We start from the raw sequence: 19,228 nt of genomic DNA, 5'->3' as shown, positions 1-19,228 counted from the left end.
CTTTCTCTGTAGCATTGGCTTGAGCTGAAACTTTGCTCGTGATGCATCCTCAAAAATAGAGAATTCTTCACAGAAATTGGAGTTGTGGCTTGTGAAAATCAACCCTCTGAAGACCAATCTTTTTTGGAGGCATGGGGATCGTCAAATAATCCTTTATTAAATTATTTTTCTTTGTAGTTCTTGTAGCTGGCAATTTCACCACACCACTGTTGATGTCATCTATGATGTTGTGAGGGGGGCAGCCGTCAACATTGCAGCCCACAGATGGGCAGTCCCCAGGATCTCTTTAATGCTTCCAAAGAGTTCTCTAGCTAAAGATAGATGCCACATCTGTCATGCAATGTTGACAGTCTCATCAAAAGTGATGCTGCCACTCTGTTTGATGTTTTTCTGCTTCTTTCTGTCTCTTGGTGATTCCTTGAGGGCTTTGATGACCAGAGGCAGAGGCAGAAGGTACCATCTTAATCTGGGCCTGTCTGTTCTGAATGGTCAGTTTCACTGTAATCCTCAGACCCTTCCAGTCACCAGTTGCCTTGGTGATGTCATTACCAACCTTTGTTTGTTGTTGTTGTTTTTTGTTTTAAATGCCAAACATTTTTTTTTTGATGTTGGGGGTAGGAGTTTATTAATTAATTTATTTATTTTTGCTGTGTTGCATCTTCGTTTCTGTGATAAGTGGGTGAAGCATTGTATTTTGTTTTTCAGAGCTTTTAGAGAACAATTGATTTTCTTTTTTTTTTTTTTAAAGAAGATGTTGGGGGTAGGAGTTTATTAATTCATTAATTTATTTTTACTGTGTTGGGTCTTCGTTTCTGTGCGAGGGCTTTCTCTAGTTGTGGCAAGCGGGGGCCACTCTTCATCGCGGTGCGCAGGCCTCTCACTATCGCGGCCTCTCTTGTTGCGGAGCACAGGCTCCAGACGCGCAGGCTCAGTAGTTGTGGCTCATGGGCTTAGTTGCTCCGCGGCATGTGGGATCCTCCCAGGCCCGGGCTCGAACCCATGTCCCCTGCATTAGCAGGCAGATTCTCAACCACTGCACCACCAGGGAAGCCCATTACCAACCTTTTCTGGAGACAGACCCAGGGGGCCGATCTTGGGGACCAGAGCAGGTGTGGCACCAAATTCCCCATCAATGCACCTCAGGTATACGACTTTGATCTCGTTGGGGTCGAACTTAGGCAGCATGGTGGAGGCAGCTGGTGTCAGATGAACCGGGATTCAGGATGAATGAAGAAAGTTGCGCCCTGGCCTCCTCTGAGCCAAAAGCTGAAAGGGGACCAATCTTTTTACAGTAAACTAAATCTGATTATGCTTTCCTTTCAAGCCAAATAATTTTCTTTGCATTTTAGCCATATTTTGATATCATGTATAGTTAATATAGTTACCATGTAGTTATCATAAGTCCTTAAGATAGTTGCCTTAGGAAGCCCTGGAGCACTGGGGACATATTGTAAAACTTGAAGACTATACTGTTGCATCTTGTTTAAATGTCAGCTGCCTCTCTAATGTATAGGGGAAACAGTCGAACTCATTTTGAGTTTACTTTTTCTGGTATTGAAGCAAAATTTTCTTTTGTTCATTTGAGGGGCGATTCAAGAACATTTTTGGACCATCACTATTTACCAGGAGTAAATATCCTGGTACAGTTTCTCCAAGGATCCAGATTAATGACAGAAAGAAATTTCAGCCCTGAAACACTTTGTTTCTGCACTTCACTTATTAGATCAGAATACTGATCCTGGCATATATCATCCGTGTTTGACCTTTGCATGAACAAAGGCTGTGGTTATTTGGGACTAATTGATATATGTGTTAATTGATTCCACTGGCTAATGAAATCAGACCACCAGTCTTGCTGTATTCCCCACCAAATTGATCCAGCAATCTACTGCTTCATTATAATTAAACACAATCTTGGATTCATTTGCTAAGCTCTAAAAATAGAATCGTTGATCTTTAGGTACCAGATGAACACTGCCATTTGTAAAAAGTGATTCAGTTGTACAGTTAAACAAATGCCTACTTAATGCAAAGCTTTATGTCACACCTTCAGAGACTAAAAGAAGAATAAAGGAAGGCCTCGCCCTCTAGCTTGGGTTACTTACTCATTCCTTTCACACTTAGGTGTTGAGTACACATCGTGGGCCAGGCACTGTTCAAAGCTCTGGAAATAAAGCTACGCTACCCTCCAGGAGCTTAAATTCTAGCACAGGTAGTCAGACAAGCAACAAGTAAGTATATTGAGTGTCGGGGTGATAAACTCCGTGGAGAAAAAGCTATGTCAGGGAAGATAAAGTTTGAGGAGAATGGTTTTACTGTTTACACAGAGGATTAAGAAAGGCTTCTCTTGTAAGGGCTCTTTGAGCAGATGAGTAGAGACCTAAGGACGCGAGGAAACAGGCTCTCTATGAATAACGGGGGGAAAAGCATTCTGGGTGGAAGGAACGGCAGGGACACTGTGGGAGGGGCATGTGCTCTTCGAGGTCAAGGATGGCTGGACAGAGAGGTATGGGGCAGAGCGGAGGAGATGATCCGAGCTCTCTCCCTGATTCTGCCACACAGAATAATAGCCATGTGTGCTGAGCATTTATCTCATGAGGACAAACACCTCTGTAAAGGAGTTGTACCTATTTAATTTTGCCTTCTTATGACATCTCTCCAAGGAAATGGTGTCAACCTTCTTTTACAGATAAGGAAACTTGAGGCTCTGGGAAGTAACTCTCTCAAGGTCATGCAGCCTGTGGTGGAACTCTATCATCCCACCTCAGGTTTGAATCCAGGAAGGTACCAGTTCCTCCATCCTCCAGGCCTTGGGACATGAATTTCCCTTTGCCTGGAACACTTCTCCCTCTCTCTGCCAAGGGAATGCCTGCTGATCCCTGCAGTCTCTGCTTAGATTGTCACCTCTAATGGGAAATTCTCCTGGACCCCCTTGCCCCCCATCTCCGTCTGGGTTGGGTGCTCACCCTCTCTGCTCGCACGGTGTCCTGTAATACCCTTCCCTCAGCATCCTTCCTGGCCTATGCCTCTCTGCGTATGGGCTGCCTCGTGAGAGCAGGGACCATGCCTCTTTAACCCAGTATCTATCGGCACTATTATACTGGTCCAAACCCATGATTTGCTGAGAAATCAAGGTAGTTTTTTTTTTTGTTTTTTTTTTTTTATAAATGAATGCCTTTTGAGAATTTGACCTACTGAGAAGAATGTTTGAGCATCCATAATAGTATTTTTCAAATGATCGTTTTAATTCTTACGGATTTAAAAATTTTAGATTTTCATTTTGATGATAACATACGTCTTTCACTCACTATAAAGAAAAAATTTCTTCCTTGTGATTGTAATTCTCAAGTGAAAGATATTTCATAGGAAAAGACATGTCTGTCAGTGTTTCTTCACATGTTCTTTCAAAAGGAGCTGTACGGTCTTGGGTTTGAGAAACAGTGGTGGTCTCTGCCACGACCCTTCTACACTGGATGACTTAGATCCATAGAATTTGTAGAAAACTTAAGTTGTGTACTTTTCTGCTTTAGGTGACTCTAATTCCTCTCAGATTTACATCAGGTCTGTCTGCTGTGTTCAGAGGACTTCAACAGTAATCTGTTCCATTTTTTTATGCCTTTCTGCTAAAAGGAAAGGTAAAAACTGCTTCAAGATCATTTTTACAAACCAGACATTGTTTTGTAAGTTCCTTAAACCTATCATGTATATTTTACCTATATGACTATGTTAGAAATCCTGGTGATTTCACTTTTTTTTACAGTTATGGGTAAGTTATCGAATACCATCAATACCCTAAAATTATTAAGGGGCTGTACAAAGATATTTTTCTCATAAAGATGTGTATATACAGTCTTGGGTATACGGGTATACATTCGTCAGTGAGAGCAATGATTTTCCCCGTGTTTTTTATTTTTAAAATAAAATTGATTCTCCTCTAATTACAAAAGTAACATATAGTAACTGTTGAAAATTTAAAATTAAATAACCTATAACCCTACCACTGAAAGATAATCATTTTCTTCAGATATATTTCCTTAGAGTTTTTTTTTTGTTTTTTTTTTGGGTACATGGGCCTCTCACTGTTGTGGCCTCTCCCGCCGCAGAGCACAGGCTCCGGACGCGCAGGCTCAGCGGCCACGGCTCACGAGCCCAGCCGCTCCGCGGCATGTGGGATCTTCCCGGACCGGGGCACGAACCCGTGTCCCCTGCATCGGCAGGCGGACTCTCAACCACTGCGCCACCAGGGAAGCCCTCCTTAGAGTTTTAAAATGTATTTACTTTAAAAAAAAAAAAAGAAACAAAATTGAGGTCATACTATATATACATTTTTAACCTGATTTTTTTTTCACTTAATTTGTCATGACCATTTTCCCCATCATGAAAGTCATCTACATTCTCTTTTAAACCTAATATTACATGATACAGAGTGGTCTACCATATGGACCTACTTAATTTATAGTACCTTTAAGTTGATTTATTAATAATGGTGAATTTATTATAGCCTTGTACACATCTGTTTGGATCCGTCTTTGATTCTTTTCTTGGAACAGATTCCTGGAGGTATTACTGCTGAGTCAAAAGGCATGCGTGTTATTATAACTTTTTTTCCTGGGGTTTGAGGGACCTGGGTTCCAGTTCTGCCTTGCCACTTCCGAGCTGTGTAATTTTGAGCAAGTTACGTAACCGCTATAAGCCTCAGTTTCTTCATTGATAAAATGCAGATCCTAGAAATGCACACCTGAGTGGTGCATGTGAGGCCTTTAGCCCAGAGCCTGGTATGTAGTACATGCTCAGTAATGTTCACCTTTTGAACATTCTTTGGAAAAATGCATCAGAGCACATGTTTTAATGATGAGTATTGGTGTTACCCAGTGGGTTGTATTTGCCTTTCCACTTCACTCCACCCCCACCCCTGTAGATCTTAGGTGTACAATTTGATAGGTTTTGATGAGTGTACACAATATGTAATCAATTCTCTAAATAACAGATAGAACGTTTCCATCATCCCAGAAAGTTTCCTTGTGCTCCTTTCAGTTAATCCCTAATCACCCCTATAGGCAACCAGTGTTGATTCTATATAGATAGTATAGGATGTGCATATCCATATTAGGATCCTGAAAACAAAACCACTTCTCAGTAATGTCCTTGTGAGTGTAAGAGGATGGGGTTCTTTAGGGTGACTTTGTGAGTGCAGTGATGGTCATGGTTCAGAAGAAACCCCCCAGAAGACCTCATTCCTTGTCAGCTTTATTCTCTGTAGAGAAAATAGTTCAAGAGGATGTTTATCAGCACATCAACAGTGGTTGTCTGAGTATCTGAGGGAATGTAGGTGGTTTTTATTTCCCTTTTAATGCTTTTCAAATGTTCTACATTGAACAAACATTGTCTTTTTAATCATTAAAAATATTATTTTCAAAAGGGAATCTCACATATGATATTGAATATACCCCAATACGAGTTTTGCAACGTGATTATATCAAAAATAGGTACCTTGCTGCTGCTGTACCAGTTAAGTTCTGTCAAGCCTTGGCCTTCCGGCTGTGATCACTCCTTGTCTGTGAGTCATCATCCTAGTCTACTCAGGCTTCCATAATGATCACCATAGACTGGATGACTTAAACAACAGAAATTTATGTCTATACTTGTAGAATCTGGGAAGTCCAAGAGCAAGATGCTGGCCATTTTGGTGTCTGGTGTGGCCTGTGTTCCTGGTTTGCAGACAGCCACCTTCCTGCTGTATCTTCACATGCCACAAGCTCTCTAACATCTCTTCTTATAAAGGCACAAATCCCATCATGGGGGACCCACCTTCATGACCTTATCTAACCTGAATTACTTCCCAGAGGCCCCATCTCCAAATATGGGGTGGTCAGGGCTTCAACATATGAATTTGGGAGGTATGCAGCCATTCAGTCCATCGCAGTGGTTCATTCATACGTTTATTCAATTTTCAACATTTTCTATTATGTGAAGCAAGGTGCTTTGCAACTACTTGATAGTACAAAATCTACCTGGAAATAATTTCAGCCCTGAGGAGAATAGTACCTGCTGGAGTTGAACACACCATGGATTGACGCGAGAGAACAGCTGAGGATTAGATGAGGGCATTGTCATTCTTTTGGCTCACTGAGCTGTGTATGTTAGTCTTGGAGGGTATGTTTTCCAGTTGTGTTGAGACCAAATCCTCCTCCTGGATCCCAGTACTTAAGCCTGGCAGGAGAAATAGCTAAGCGGAACGTGGTATTATTACTGTTTGCCTTTTGATAAATAGTCTGCCTGAAGGTGGAATTTTTTCCATTGTCTTGCAAATGTCAAATTTTACTTATCAGCAAACTTCCTAAGAAGAAATATAACTTGGTGCAAGCACCCTGTTACCATTTGGCCAAAATGCCCAGACACTGATGAATTTCTGGGTTCAGCTGCAAAGAAAAGGGAGTGAAACTGACAGGCAAACTGCCCCACACCTTGGAGAATGACGTCACTGAGGGATCCGGTTCCCAAAGTGCGTGCATGGTGCTCAAAATGGGAAGGTGGCAGTTTGACTGTATGACCTTTCATTTCTCTTTCCTCCCTTGGCACTGCTCCTCCAACCTTCAGAATATCCCTCCAAACCTGCTTTTTCACATATAGAATCTCTGTCCTACATTCTTGATACTTCCCTGATCCATGTCCCACTGACATGATTTTTGAACCTTGGGATTGGAAGGGAGTTCACAGTTATATACCCTTCTTTTTCAAAGCATGAATACCTAATAGCCTGCTGAGTGGTCATTTTGTCTATATTTAAACACCTCCAAACAAAAAGGAACTTGTTCCCTCCACTTTTAGGCATCAATGACTTGGAAATTTCACCTTTGTATTGACCCAAACAGTATCTCTCAGTATCTTCCATTCACTGGTTCTGAACCACCTATAAGGAGGAAACTGAAAAAACACAAATCTTCTACAAGAAAGCCTTTTAGATATTTGGAGGCAATCTGGTTCTTCCAACGTAGTTTACCTGTCAAAGAAGGAAATGTGATTAGTGTGATATTGTTCATTCTGGTTATCTTTTTGCAATCACTGATTTCTGAGCAATCATAAGCCATCCATGTAATTTTTCATTCTTGATTCAGTATCTGTTTGATGTGTTGCATTCTTCTCTAGTAAGATCAGCAGCGTCATAACTAGTAATTGGTTAACTAAAGTGAGTTGTGATGTTAATAGCTCACGTTATTCCTCTTAAATAAGACTTGGGCTTTAACTGAATTTTGTTGATGCTGATTATAGGGGCAGCAGGCATGGTGGGAAGTTGATTGTTGATGTGACTTTAGAATAGGCTCTTCAGGGCTTCCCTGGTGGCGCAGTGGTTGAGAGTCCGCCTGCCGATGCAGGGGACACGGGTTCGTGCCCCAGTCCGGGAAGATCCCACATGCCGTGGAGCGGCTGGGCCCGTGAGCCATGGCCGCTGAGCCTGCGCGTCCAGAGCCTGTGCTCCGCAACGGGAGAGGCCGCAACAGTGAGAGGCCCACGTACCGCAAAGGAAAAAAAAAAATAGGCTCTTCAGAGTTTCCTTTTGCAAAGATGAGGCAGAGGATGAGCACAGGTGTGGGGATGGGGGAGATGAAGACCTGAACACCTCGAGTTAGAGGTACCTGTGGAACGCCTAGTCAACTGACCCATCTCAAAGTTGTAAATACCAGGCTAACGCTGAAGACAGTGGCCGTAGGCTCCAGGTTGATTGCGTGGCAACAGTGTGCAAATGAGGCAGTATTGACTTACAGTTAAGAGCAAGGCTTTGGAATCAAACTTGGATTTGAAACTTACCTCCACAGTGTACTAGCTCTGTGATACTGGGTAAACTCTTTAATTCCTCTAAGTCTCAGTTTCCTAATCTATAACATGGGGATGACAGTTCTGCTTATCCCATGAGGTTATTTTGAGAATTCAATTCATGCTGCTTGTTTATCCCCATATCTGGTATCAGTTAATTCTCCATACATGTTATCAGTTATAAAGAAGAAAATGACGCAGGGAAGAAACTTGAATAGTGAACCCATTTAAGAGGTGGACAGATTTCCTAAGGAAAGGTTAAATAAATTACAGTATACCCTGCAGAATATTATACAACTATTGAAAGAGTGAATGAGTTAGATTTACATTTATTCACCTGGGTGGTTTTTTCCTGATAGATAAATCAGTGAGAAAAATAAGTTAAATGGTTCATATGCTCATTTAAGTCCCACTTTTTGCTTAAAAATAAAAAAGGTAGCAAAACCCAACTGTACATAGATATGTGCATGGAAGAAGTTGTGGGAGAGCAGATACAAAACAAGTTTGGGATGGGGTGGACAGTTATTAATTTTTCGATAGGTATCTTCATATTGTATCACACTGATTGTAGTGAGAATGTGTTACCTTTGTGATTTTTGAGAACCAATATTTTTAAATGAAATAAGCAAAAGGAGTGGGGGATGGGCAGAGGAAGAGGAGAAATCAGTCAGTAGGGAGTGAAAGGGAATTGTCAGCAAGGGAAGGGATGTTTTCCAGGGGGTGCAGGATGAAGAGCCAAGATCCTCAGGCTCTTTCTCTCATTTGTCATGGCTCTATCAGGGCTTGGCATCCAGAGCTTTGGTTTCCTTGTTCATTTTCATTTGGTATCCCTCCATTTCTGGCACATGGTATAGCAATATTTCTTCTTTCTTCTCTTCATTTCTGTTTTATTTCTAGCTACTGAGCTTGTCCAGAGGAACACATTGGGAGAGATAAATGATATGAAGATGGGTATCAACAGGGTATTAGTTATTGACTAAAGAGCAGTGTCGATGTAAGTTAATTAGATGAGTTAATGCATACATATGATAAAAAAAAGAAATATTGAGCTATTCTAAAAAGATTACAGTGAAAGCTAAGTCCAGCTTCCTGATTTCTCTTTCTCAAGGCAACCAGTTACCCATTTCTTGTATGTCCTGCCAGAAATGGTTTACATATACACAAGCTCTGTGTTTCCTATCGAAAAACAAATGGTGCTATAGGATACACTTGAAGATTTCCTAAGCCTTTTGAAAGACCAGCTCTAAACTCCTGTAAAAAAGCTAGCAGTTTTGAGACTCCTCCTCTTTTCCAAGCAGGGTCTGTGGGTGAGGGTTCAAACCTGCAAAGAATTCTGCTCTTGTTGGAGAAACTGTGCAGGTCTGTGGAGATCATGCAACAGGCTTATAAAAGTTTATTGCAGTTATATAGCTACAAAGAGAAATTTATTTCCAGCCCTACACGTCGTGCAGCTGCATCAGTGGTTATGTTTATCACGGGATTAAGGAGCAGCGGCACTCATGTCCACGCTGGCTGCGTGGTGCTCGCTTTGCTTTGGTGCACAGTGGTCATTTACCAGCAGCTTCTCAAACCCCTTTCTCTGCAAAGCACTGGAGCAGGCACTGGCAAAGGGAGGGAAAAAAATCAGACGTGAGCTCTTATGCTCTGTAAACATGTGGAAGCCTTCCAGATCTTGTGAATTAAGCAAGAGCGGGTGTTAAATCTTCGTTTAATCCAAGCAATGAGAAGCCGGCGCCTCCCAAGTTTGCCCTGAGTGAGGATTTTAACACTCCTTTGACAAAGAAATGGGAGGGGGCAATAGAGGAAAGCAGGTGATAAGTGAGTCATGAAATTCACCCTTTAGAAGAACAGCTCTTGCCATCATGAGCCCTTCCTGAGTGAGGTACCCATTGTGTTAATTCTTGAAGGAAGGGAGGGAGGGAGGGAGGAAGGAAGACCAGTTTTTTTGGTTAGTGTGTGTTTGTTCTAATTCCTACACTGGATGCTGGAATTGAGAAAAATACTCTGTAGCGGAGAAATTAACTTAAGACTTAACTTACAGCTTGGGAGGAAAATTTTGACAAAGCAAACCTGAGATCTAAATGCCGTCAGGCTGGCCGCTTTATTGCTACTCTAAAAAAAGGAGGATTCAGTTTGGGCCTAAAGAACACTGAAATTTTGTTTTCTTGTCTGTAAAGAGACAGGTTCAAACCTGTCAGAGGCAGTTGCTGAGTTTCCTTATGACTGACTTATATGTGTGGCATTGATTTTTTTTTTTTTCCCGTAAGAATCTGGATGAGTCATTCAGAAAGTTAAAAAATAGCAAAAAAGAAAGAAATGAGAAAAGCTAGCCAACGTCTGCCCCACATGCCAGGAAGGTCCACACAGACGGGAAAAATCTGTGAGGTCTCTGTTTGTTTCTCCCCATGCAAATACTCAGCCGCGCTCCGCAAAGCTTGAGTGCCCTATCTGTTCAGCTGCCATTTAAGAAATAAGACTCTGTTCTCCACAGCTTATTCCTTGGAGTTTCAGAGTGTAAAATATGAAGGGTGTATAATCACAGTTCCCAGCATTTCTTGGCATTTCAGCTTTGGCAGCAAGAATGGGAAAAACTGAAGCTTTTATGGCTGGGAAGGCTGAGTGTAATCTTTGTGCTGTGGCACTACCAAAGGAAGTGAGTATGTTAAAAAGCACGTTCCCTCCGAAGCCTGTCTGAGGGGCCGCTGGGCTTTGTTCAGTTTGCTGCAGCTATGGTATATTTTTATGTTCTGTTTGCATGAAAAGAAAGAGGAAGCATCGAGGGCTTACTCTGCAGAGCATTTTCATAGTATCTCACTTGATACGTGATCCAGGAAGGGTGGCCTGGGTCACACCTGGTGTGTAAAGAGTTAACTCTAGAACTGATAACTTCCCAGAGAAGCTCAAGATACTGTACTTCCTAAGAATGAGTTCTCAAGATAACAACTCGGCAAAGAGTTAAGATGAGAAGAATTCAGGAAAGGACAAGCACTTTCAAGAGAAGAATTTCAAGAAATTGCTTTAACTCTGAGTGGGTAGCTTACATGGTGAAGAGGTAGGTCAGCCCCGTATCTTAGTTTTCCCAGGGAAGCCCCAGTCTGCTCCTGTGATTCCCCCTGAATAGCGCCCCCCTTTTACTCAGAGGCCCATTTTGGACAATACATTGCACAGTCACCCTACAAAGAGGTGTCCACATTCTACAACTTTTTCTTTTTTTTCTGTGAGATGGCAGAACCAAAGAAAAGGGGATATGTTTTAGAAGTTTAGAGGGTCCCTCTTCTGTAGGAAAGGAATTCCCCCAGCATTTTCTTTTCATGGACTATTCTCTCCCAGGCCATGAATTGGAAATTTAGTTATTAACCGTTTAAAAGTATCTTTTTAGCATTGGTCACTATCTTCATTTGAAAGACACATGGAAGAAAATTGCTTTTCCCCTGAGTCCCATGTGTTATGTCCTTTGCATGATACTTTAATATATTTGCATGAGAGATAAATTTGTCAGTAGTCATAACTTTACGGGTCCACATTCATCTATTTATTTATGCATCTGTTAAGTCATTTATTCATGCAACAGATATTCATTGAGACCTACTTTGTGTCTAAGGATATCATAGTGACCAAGATAGGCCAGGACCCTGCCTACAGGAAGCATGTATTCTAGTGTAAGCATATAAAAAAGTAAAAGTAATTGCTCTTGAAAATGACATGGAAGGAAATAAGTGCATTTTTCATGTTTAGTTTTACTCGATAGAGCTGCAGAAAGGGGAGATGAGAGAGACAGACAGCTACCTCTCTGTCCATTTCTTTTGTTGCTGAACGGGGTCTCAGACTCAAATAGCTTCAGAATAGGGACCAAAGGGGACACTACAGTCCCACAGTTCTAACCAAATAGAACTCATGTGTCTGTACAACTAAAGTTCAGTTTAAAAAAGAAAAACAAGGAACCCAAGGCCAGACCACATTGGGCCCTGGCCACTCATTCACTTCCTCCAAAACTCCCAGATGTCCTTTAGCTCCACATCAGTGCCCACAGGCCTGGTTCAGTCTTCCATTGCAGTAGGTCCCCTTGTGGGTCCTCAGAGGAAACGAGGGCAGTATTTATTAGAATGTTACAACCACAGGGAGCTTTTCCACCTCACTTTGGAAACACTGAGCCATCCCTCCAGAGTTTGGATGGCGGCCAGACTCTGCTCTAGGAAATCTGATGGAATATCCCAGCACTGGCAGAAATGTCACAAAGATCATCTTTCATCATGGAATTTCTACACACTTCTGTGGAGCTCCCGTGAGTCAGCAGGAGGAACTCCACCACGCTGTGGCCCCGGGCCTCCAATCAGAGGGGCTGTGGAAGTTTCCCAGCCCCAGCTGGGGGTTGTCGGGGGGGTACGTGGTGTTACCATACATGCCAGCCCTGGACTGCAGACTCCTTCGAGTGGGCGATGATGACCCTCCCAAGCCAAGTCTGAACGCCTTGGCTTCTTGAGTGGGCTGTCTTCTGGAAAGCTCATCTTCCCTTCTTCTTTAGCCATCACCCACCCCCTGCCACTCTCCCAGAAAATTTCTCTTCAGTGTCAAGAGTGAGTCTCCTAGAAAACCAGACACTATCCTTAACCGAGACTTTCATTAAGGATGGGAGAGGCTATCAGTCACCTGCCCTATGGCTCCATGGGGCTCTTTCTCAGACCAAGAAAGAAAGAAAAAAGACAGCCCCTAAGAAGGAACCTGACTGCCTCTTATTCCCTTTGGCCACACAGTGACTCCTCCTGAACAGACATTTAATGCAGTAGGAAAGTTCCTGCAGCCAGTGGCCTTCCACAAAGCCTCTTTTAAGGCACTGGTGTCTTCAAATGGAATTAGCTAGACTCTGTTTTCTTTGAAGTTGAATCAATATGCATAAGTCGTAATTTCCCTGTTAGTAGCTCCTTCCCTTTGGTTCCCCCAGCCTTTAACACAGCTATTGACAAGGGGAATGCCTACTGAAAATTACTGTATATCCTTGATTCCAAGTAACCAAAGATCACAAGATGCTGATGGTATCTGATACGATGAAAATGAGGATACTGGCAACTGGCAAGTTTTTTTGTCATTAGTTTCAAGAAACTCCCCTGTTGCAAAAACATTAAAGGGGATGGAGTGGGCACAGATCTTAGCATCAAGGTGATACAGAGGTTGGAGTCTTGTTCTTCTGTAGATATTGATAAGGGTGTGGTTTTTTTCCCCCTCTCTAGGCACAGTGATGGAGGATGGCTTGGTTAATGATATTATTAAGGCCATCCTAGTGACATCTATCCAGGAAGCAGGAATCTAGATGGCCAGAAAAGCGTATGATCAGCTGACTTTGAAAGCTCTTCCTTTTTTTTTCTGTGCTAGTCAGGCTTCTGCATGAGGACAGAATATAAGGGCAGTGGTATGTGCAGACACCCACATTTTCCACTGTGTCAGAAAAGCAAAGCCAGTCTACCCCTCCCCAGTTTCTGTCTTGGTAGATTCGTGCTCCTGGTCACTTCTTTCACCCAAATGGGGGAACCCAATCTCAGATAAGAGGAGGTTTGGCATTACATAGGATAGAGGTGAAAAAATGCTGGTCGGGTGGTTGGGTTTGTCTCACACGTGAGACCCTGTGCTGTAAATGGTCTTTCTTAGACGGATTGCTCGTGTCTGTAAATGTGTCTCAAAGAGTGGAGCTTGAGGGCATTACTGCACTCAGAACCTATAGTCAGTTGTTTTGCTCTGCTCTCAAGACGGTGCTGCTAATTAGATTCGTAAGCATCCCACTTGGCGGTGCTTCTTTCCCATCCACGTTCTCACCTTCCCAAGGTGAGCATTGTTCTGAGTCATGTCCAGATTCCTGTAATGTGTTATTAACATGGGCAGTAGGGCTGCGTCAGTCCAGGGCCTGGAGAGCTGTGCAGAGGCAGAAGGGAACTTCAGAAGGAAGCCCCAAGCCCTGCCAACTCTCTTCCAAGGTGCCAAGCCTCAGCCCCCTGCCAAGAGCTTTTGGTTTCCAGGAATCACATTTGATGCAGGTTGTGAGTTATGGCATCAATGCATGTTTGTCTTAAATGGACTTTTTGGTTTGGAAAGTACCCTTCACCCCGCCTGACATACTGTGGTGCACTCATTCTCCCTTGTTGGGCTGGGGTTTGCAACATGCAGGCTCAGAGCAGACCATCGTTAAGTCTTTCCGTGGCCTTTGTTTGACCATGAAGCAGCCGTCTCCACCATTCAGTTACTCATTCAGTTACTCATTCAGTATGTCCTACACATCTGCTTGGTACTGGGTTTGGCTCTGAAAACCAGAAGATACATAAAACGGGGTCCTTGCCCTCAAGGCTTTAGTCTACTGGTGGCTCCAAACACATACATAAGTTAGCTTAAGGCATGGTACCATAAATGGTCAAAGTGAAACGAAAACAGAATGCGATGAGAACACAGAAAAGGAAGCTATTAATTCTGATGCAGAGGCTTTGGAGAAGAGATGGCACTTGAGCCATAGGTTTTTAGTTAGCAGCAAAATACGGAAATACTTTCCAGGTAATTGGAACAGTAGGGGCAGAGGCCTGGGGGCAGGAAGTGTCCTGTGCTGGGGAATCATGAGGACTCAATGTGATTGAGGGACCAGAGCAGGGGGCGGGTGGCAGTTGAGGTAAGTTGGGGTGAGAACGTGGAAGGTTTTGGATGTGGGCTAGGAGGTTTGGGTTTTATTGGCCTGTCAGTTGAAACCATCAGAAGCTTTGGAGAAAAGAGACTAATAGGAAATAAGTGTGCTGTGTGAAATAGAGTGCAGAGGAGCGAGTCCAGAAGCCAGGAGTTCAGGTAGGAGTCCTTGGAGTAAGTCAGGCAAGACCTAGTCATGGCTTGAAGCAAGCCAGTGCCAGTGATGGAGAGAGAAGAGGGATGGGAGATGGAGTGGGGGGAAAGCTGAGAGGACCCTGGTGAATTGCATATGGAGACCAAGGAGTAGGCATTCAAGATGACTCCGAGATTTCCCGCAGAGAACTCTAAAGCTTTTTTTTTTTTTTAACATCTTTATTGGAGTATAATTGCTCTGCAATGGTGTGTTAGTTTCTGCTTTATAACTTTCAACTGAGTGAAGACAGCAGTGGGTAATGTCCAGTTTCATCCTTTTGGGTTTGAAGGGTTGACACATCCCTGGTAGCTTTGCCCCCAAATCAGTTAATGGCTAACTTCTCGGGCATCTCTGGATCTCCAGAGAGAGGTGTCAGGGTAGAGGTTTCAACTTGGGAGCCATCTGTCCAGGGTGATATTTGAATCCATGGGCTTCCACTGCGCAACTGGCCAGACCGTGTGCTGAGCAACTCCAGGGAATGCCCCTCCGTCAGAGTCTGTGATAATGTGTGTGATGACTATGAATTTCCTAGGTAATGGTGGTAACACGTCTTGAGAAAAGGGTGCCTTTCTCTAATTTGCACAAAGATGCCATCTGGTCTAGCAGCTGTGCTGGAAATAAACCCAGGCAAGGGCCAAGAACAGAACCTCAGGGAACCGCCTACCCTTCAAGGGAGGGTGGAGGAGGGGCCCAGAAAGGAGACACTTAGGAGTGGTTAGAGACGTGAGGAAGACTGTGTTTATTAGCTGCTTTGGAATTTACCTGACAACGTAGTCCCACTCGGTGAACTCCCATCTTACTTCGGTTTAAGGATTCAGGTGGAGCCCCTGCAAATAGTATCCCTGAGTTTCCCCTTTTCACATATCCCACGGGTTTCTCCCCACCCCAGCCAATGGGAGAGTTAACAGTCTCCATCCAGTTAGGACCTAGAATGATCAATTCTGTGGCTCTGCTCCCTGAGAGCCAATACTGGGCAGGTGAGCAACATGCAGAGTGAATAGATGTCTCTGGAATGCCCACTCCAGAGCGTCCCCCGGTGGCTCCAAGAGGGCGGGCCATGTTCGCTGTCCCTAGGAAAGGACACGCCCTCAGGCCACTCACCCTGTCACATTCGGCTCCAGCCAGAAGTCAGGAGTTGCTGGGGCCACTCCCAGCCCAGAACAGGCAGAACCTCTCTGATGGCCCTGAGTCCTGACCTCTGAGGGCCTGGAAGGGCAGAGGAAGCATCTTGCCTCCTGAGCCATGCAAGGAAGAAAAGGCATCCCCAGAGCAATGGCTTGGAGGGTGTCTCGACTCATCTGTGGCCTCCCCGACGTGTGCCAGCAGGATGGTGTGAACGCTTTTTGCAGAAGAGAAAGCACGAACCCCGCCTCAGCTGATGAGTCTCTCCCATGTAGACCTGTCGCTGCTGCCTCCCGGCCTCTGTGACCTCGTTTGCATTGATGGAAAGTTACAGGAGGAGAGAGAGCACCACCTTCCTGGCCAGGAATGTGTCACGTAACCCAGACCAAACATTCCGAGTTCACATCTGTGTCAACGGGACCCAGGCCCTATAGGCAGATAACACATTGTTCAGAATGGCCGTAACACTCAGAGTGAAACTGGGGTTCATCAGAGTGGGTGGAACTCCATGGCTTGTACATTACCTACATCAGTCAGTCAGAATGTTCTGTTTCAAAATAATCACTTTTTTCAGATCTTAAATGTTGGTGATTTTTCTTTCATCAGCTGATCCTTTATTTTTAATTTGAATGAGGAAGACTCCCTTCTCCAACAGGGGAAAAAAAAAAATCACTTGTTCTGTCTCTGGGGCTTGCTTGTTTGGTTCTTAACCATAAGTGAACCTAGGGGCCCTGGCTTCAGAAGCCCTTGGGATAATTTCATACACTACATCCTGAAAACGCGGGCGATTACATAACCGTTTTAAAAGAAAGGTCTCTGAAGCAGAGAGGAGGGGAGAGAATTTTTCCATGGCTTCAAAGGGAAAATCTAGGAGTAGAACCCAAGAGGCTGAGGTTCAGGAAATGTGTTCTCAGACTGCCTTCTCTGGAAAATGCAGAGAACCGCTGGCTCCCAGTGACGATTTTGGATTTATCAACTTTCAAAAAGAAAGTGGTCCCGTATGATGGGAATTGTGTTCTTTAGTTTTGGCTTAAAGGACTTTCTGAGATTTTAAGTCGATTCTTCTGTAATATTCTGTCCCTTCTGGTTTTGGAGTTTTCCATGAGATGCCTTTTACAAAAAACATCAGATGAGCTTTTCAGAATGATGAAGGACTTCAGGAATCTTATTATTCCTTTTCTTCCCGGACTAACCTTTTAATTTTATGCAAAATGTACAGGGGTAATTTGTCTTGGCTGGTTATAATACTACACTGTTGTGAGGATGCTTAATCACCAGGCATACACATTAGTCATGCGCTGTTGTAACCTACAAGCCCAGCTTTCTTGTATTAACTCTAGGACGAGATTGAGAGCCAGAGTATTGAGTACAACTGGCTGCGTGGCACGAAGAAGTCACCACCAAATGCAGAAAGCGCTCCCATTATTTCTTCCTCATTTCCTAAGCACCCGTTATGTACAGAACACCAACTAGGTATTTGAGGGAGATACACTGGCCAAAAGAATTTTATACTCAAGGGGTGTATGGGTAAAGGGCATGTCACCAGAGTTTAGGGTAAAAAACTAGGTCTTGTTCAGTTTAATCAGCACTTAGTTGCCCACTCAGCCCAGGCACCTTGCTCTGAGGTTAGAGGGCTGAATTAAGCATGGGAGAGACCTGCAGGGAAAACAACAATTACAGTCAGTGCAATCAATGCTGTAATTAGAAGTATGCAGCGAATTCCCCTGGAGCACAGAGGAGAGACATCATGCTTGTCCAAGGAAGGGACGCAGGAAGTTTCTGAGGCACAGGGGCTTCAGTGAGACTGAAGTGGTCAGACAAGCCCAGTAGAGAAGAAGGAAGAAAGATGCTAGCCAGAGCTCCTCAAACTATCTGCAGTGGTAAACCAGTGGATTTTTCTTCCTTTCCAATCCATTTAGGACCAATACTTGTATAAAATGTAATAAAAGTAAATTACTAGAAAAATGAACTTTTAAAAAGACATAAATAGAAACCCACATTTTTATTAGATTCAACAGACATAAAATTACTGTTGAAGAGTTATAAAAGTTTCTGCATGCTGATTCTCAAGTTTTCTATTTACCTCATTGCTACTTCATTCATTTTCTACGTCCTTGTGGGCCAGTAGCAGTTTGCAGGTGAGTACCAGTCCGCGGACCACACTTTGAGTAGCGCTGCTCTAGGCGCAGAGAGCCTTTGTCCACCAGAGAGCACGGTGCTCATCTGGGAATGTAAAGCAGGCGAGGACAGTGTAGGGAGGAAGTAGTGTAGGCAGGGCCGGCAGAGGCCCAGTGGTGGAGCATTACGGATGCTACAACCAGACAGGAGCCTCTTAAAGTTTCAGACGTTCAAGGGACAAGATCAAAACGTAGTTCTGAAAAGTAACTGGTAGAGCATGGAGAATGGAGGAGAAAAGGGGACGCGAGACCAGTTAGGCAGTGCAGTGATCCACCTGGGAAGAGATGGGCTGAATAGAGACCATGGCAGTGTGGTGCAGAGAAGGCATCCGATTCTAACTATAATCAGGTGGCGTAATTGTCGGTTCTTAGTGGTTGACTGGATGTGAGCAGTAGAGAGGGGATGTCACTGAGTCCCATCCCATTCTTTTACAGATGAGGAAACTGAGGCCCAGAGAGGTGGCAGAGCTGAGGCAAGAAACCTTGCTTTCTTGCTTGGAACGAGTGTCCTTGTCCCTTGACTAGACAGTGCACCAGATAGTACCTGCATTCCAGCTTGACCACCTGACCCCCTGTGCTGCCTCTGAGGAGAGGGTAGGATGTGTGTCCCTCAGAAGGTCCTGGTGCACCAAGATGCCAGCCTGCCCGCTGCCCAGCAGCACTCAGCCAGCCGGCCTGACTGCCTGTGCTCTCCGCTCATGGCCACCGTCTTAATGACAGAATCCACTCCCAGGTTCACTGTGTCCTGTAGTAGTCAGTTGAATTCACATACATCCTGTTTAGGAAGTCAACAGAATTTTTAATATCCTCCTTTTACAGGAACACAGGTTGCTCTCACCTATCAGCCCAACATGAACAGGCAGTCACCAAGCAGGGCCAGTTTACCTTTCTCTCTTGGATGGAATTGGTTTGGTTCTAGATGGGACAGGAAGGATTCATGTCTGGAGCGGGGTGGACTTGAAAGTGTGTTCAGAGACACAAAGGTTCCTGGGGTACTGTACTGGTCCTAGGTCACCTCTAAGACAGGACCCCAGTAGGCAATGGCAGCTTCATGTCTGCTCCAGAGGTCCCAGATGGGTGCCAGGGTTCCAGCACAAACCAGAATCAACCAGTTTCCTAAGAGTCCCCCACGTCCTCCCTTAATCCAGCTTCTTTGGGGTCTCAGGACCAAACCAACACCAGATGGCAGAGGGAGCATGCTCTTCAGAATGTCAGCCATTGGGGACTTCCCTGGTGGTGCAGTGGTTAAGAATCCGCCTGCCAATGCAGG

The 19,228-nt window shown here is 44.1% G+C and overlaps 1 protein-coding gene and 1 pseudogene across 2 annotated transcripts in view; one reads left to right on the top strand and one right to left on the bottom strand.

Moving 5' to 3' along the window:
• Positions 1 to 19,228, top strand: part of PRKCH (protein kinase C eta) — a 223,471-nt gene that overhangs the window by 168,368 nt on the left and 35,875 nt on the right. The gene's annotated exons all lie outside the window — the stretch shown is intronic.
• LOC309818483 (large ribosomal subunit protein uL11-like) lies at positions 68 to 1,185 on the bottom strand (annotated as a pseudogene). The gene is made up of 2 exons: positions 1,063 to 1,185; positions 68 to 553 (listed from the first exon to the last, which is right to left on the bottom strand). The product of its transcript is annotated as a large ribosomal subunit protein uL11-like (transcript).

Source organism: Grampus griseus (genome assembly GCF_964374135.1).
Source record: "Grampus griseus genome assembly, chromosome: 2".
In the NCBI taxonomy this organism is placed as follows: domain Eukaryota; kingdom Metazoa; phylum Chordata; class Mammalia; order Artiodactyla; family Delphinidae; genus Grampus; species Grampus griseus.
This window is presented reverse-complemented; position numbering and strand designations above follow the sequence as displayed.